The sequence below is a fragment of the Galeopterus variegatus genome, unplaced genomic scaffold, assembly GCF_000696425.1.
Source record: "Galeopterus variegatus unplaced genomic scaffold, G_variegatus-3.0.2 Scaffold3383, whole genome shotgun sequence".
In the NCBI taxonomy this organism is placed as follows: Eukaryota; Metazoa; Chordata; class Mammalia; order Dermoptera; family Cynocephalidae; genus Galeopterus; species Galeopterus variegatus.
In genome coordinates, this window is record NW_007729494.1 from 35,730 (window position 1) to 38,749 (window position 3,020).

Sequence of the window (3,020 nt, forward strand, 5' to 3'; positions counted from 1 at the left end):
CTTCAAAAAGTTTGTGGAAAGACTCACATCATCTTTTAATTCTACTTTTCTATGAATTTTTCTATTTAAGCCTTGTTCAGCCTTAAAATAGAATGTGGACCTAAATACTGAGAAGTATCCCCTTCTTTGTAAGATTTGTAGCAAAAATTAATATGGATGGAGTTAATAGTTCTAATGGAGTGGTAAACCCAAGAGCCATATCAGTCCTAGAAAAATGGCAGAATTCACATAGCGTCAAAGTTGTCCTGCAAGAGCTTTGGTGCCTAATGATGTCTAAAGAAAACAAGAAACTCCCTCAGCAGCCTGAAGGACACTGTTACAGCAATTAATCAAAAATAAAAACCACAGGCCCTACCCCTTCCCTCCCATTTGATTTAAGCGGTCTTCATTTTCCACAGTACTAAATTTTCTAGATACAACTTGCAGGCCACAAAGTACTGGAAAGGAAGCTTCCATTCAAAGGCAATTTATCTTAAGAAACTGTAAATAACATTAATCGTTTGTCCATTTGTAATGTATAAGTTGTGCTATAACAAATCATCCTGCCAAGTATAACCTCTGCCCATGAAATTGAATTTCTGGAATCAAGAAAGTATATTTACGTTGCTTCCTACCACAACTGGTGGGGCGCATCTAATTCAACTGTGAAAAGACACATCACACATCATCATGCTGCTGATTCATGACCTTGGGTCTCTGCCTTCTCTCCCCCTACCCCCGCCCCCACCGCCCTACCTACAGGAGCCCTCCAGCTTGGGGTGGCTTGTTAAGAGTAGATGCAAAAGTTTCAGGTTGCAGCCTGCAGCACTACTGCATCGGGTAGGGGGTGCTTTGCCTGCACTCCTGGTTTCTCTTTTTAAGTCTTAAATGATGCTCCGCTTTCAAGCCCTCATCCCATCCTCCCTCTCCTCCACTCACACACTTGGCCAAAGCACATATTGTAACCCCTGCGCTCCCCTCTGATATTGGCCTTTGGTGAGGAATTCAGGGCTTTCCCCATTTCTTCTCTCACCCACCTTTACCAAGGGGGTGCTGCTTTTTCCTTCCTCCTCCTCAGGTCTCTTTTTGCACCATCATTACGCAATACTTTCCATGATACTTCCTTGCTTTGGCCAGAAGCCATCAGGTGAGGTTGGAAAGAGTCTCTGACCTCCCTCCTTTAGTTTTGAAACCACATTTATTCACTCTCTACCAACCGAAAGTCACTGGCAGTCTTCGACCTTGCCACCCCCTGCTGTCATCATCAGCTGATGTGTTTTTTAGTTCAGGTTTTGATAAGGTGAAAAGAACAGTCACCAGGGTTATTCAGACCTGCAAACTCTCAGAGTCCTTGGTAGTTAAATTTGGAGAAAGGCCACATGAAAACATTTGTAAGCATACATGATCCCTCCGAATTGTTTTATTTTCCCGTAATTGCTTTTGCTTTTACTTTCTCATTTGATCCTGCACAAAACAAAGAAATGAAAGGAACAATGAGTGTTTACAGAAAGGTGAGTAGGTCTTATTTGTTAATGCATGGTGAGAGTTTGTGGCTGCTGGAAATACAGCTGGAAAATGATGATGATGATGATGATGATGATGATGGCTTATTACTTTCTAGGCACTGTTCTGAGCAGTTTGCATAAGTTATTATCTCATTGAATCCTCATAACTTCTCTATATAATATAGTTTACACTGCATATTTTTCACCTTTTGATATCCCTGAAATCAGGACACGTCTTTTGACTGTTGGCATGGTACAGTTGCTGTCAATCTGCATTGAAGATTAATATTTTCAATGGGTTTGCCTTTGCTTCTACTAGTCACCTGGAGGCATAGTCAACCCAATCTATTATAAATTAAATTTCCTGCTTGTGGCTCTTTGTCCCACATAAAATGTGTATTCACACTTCAAATTTCTGTGAATGCCAACTTAATGCAAATTCTCAGGGGAGATTTTTCCTCCTTCCACCTAATGTCAAGATTGAGACAAAGGCAGGAACCAGATTGAGACAATGTGTTGGGCTTGTAATAAGGTGCTGTCTGGGATGAAAATAGGTCTTCTAGAACCAGATTTTAAAAGCAGTTTCTTTTCAAAATAAGTGCCTTTTTTTCACTCCACCCAATAAGCATCTTTATTCACTATGGTAGCAGCAGTATGATGGGCAATATCAAACAGAACTATCTTGAAACATTTATTTCAAATCCCAAACAAAGCTTTATATTGTGTTTATCATAAATCCATGGATTCTTCTCTTCTAGATGACTATAAATGCAAAGTAGAGCTTGCTTTGACATCTGATGGCAGGATGGTGTATGCTACCAACCTTCTGTGGACATTCTATATGAACACACAAAACCTATCCTTTACCAGATGCTGTGCATAATAATGAACAAGCACATGACCAGATGCTGAGAACCAGATTTGAAGAAAAACATAAACACCTTGAGCAAGGACCTGTGATAGACCTACTGGGCAAAATGTTCTTTACTACTAAGCACCCTTGGTATCCTCATGGACAATATCACAGAGTCATAAGAAACTGAATCCTCCAAAAGACAGATGATTTTGAGGTTCTTAGGAATCACAGAGAAGTGTTATCCTTTTCTTCATTTGCCATTTGAGAAAATGCACTCAGGTGTATTCACTAAAATGTTATATAGTGAAATAATGATAATAAAATGTCTTCATATAAAAGATTGAGACACAAAAGTTTTCTTACTATCCTTTTCTGTATGGTGGGTGCTATGAGTTGAAAGTGTCCTCCAAAAGTACAAGTGTTGGAAACTTGATGCCCATTTTAACAGTGTTAACAGGGGAGTAAATCTGATTATGGTATTTGAAATGTGGAGCCTTTAAGAGGTGATTGGATTGTGAGGATTGTGCCCTCATGAATGGATTAATCCATTCATAGAGTAAAGGGTTAATGGCTTAATGAGTTATCGTGGGCATAGCAGTCTATGCCTAGTGTGGCTTTATAAGGACAGCACAAGAAAGTGCTCTGGTCATTCTTGCCATGTGACACTCTGCTTTCTACAG

General features: G+C 39.8%; 2 pseudogenes; both read left to right on the forward strand.

Moving 5' to 3' along the window:
* Nucleotides 1-329, forward strand: part of LOC103600557 — a 1,316-nt pseudogene extending 987 nt beyond the window's left edge.
* Nucleotides 330-2,124: 1,795 nt separating this feature from the next.
* Nucleotides 2,125-2,547, forward strand: LOC103600558 (annotated as a pseudogene).
* Nucleotides 2,548-3,020: the final 473 nt, after the last annotated feature.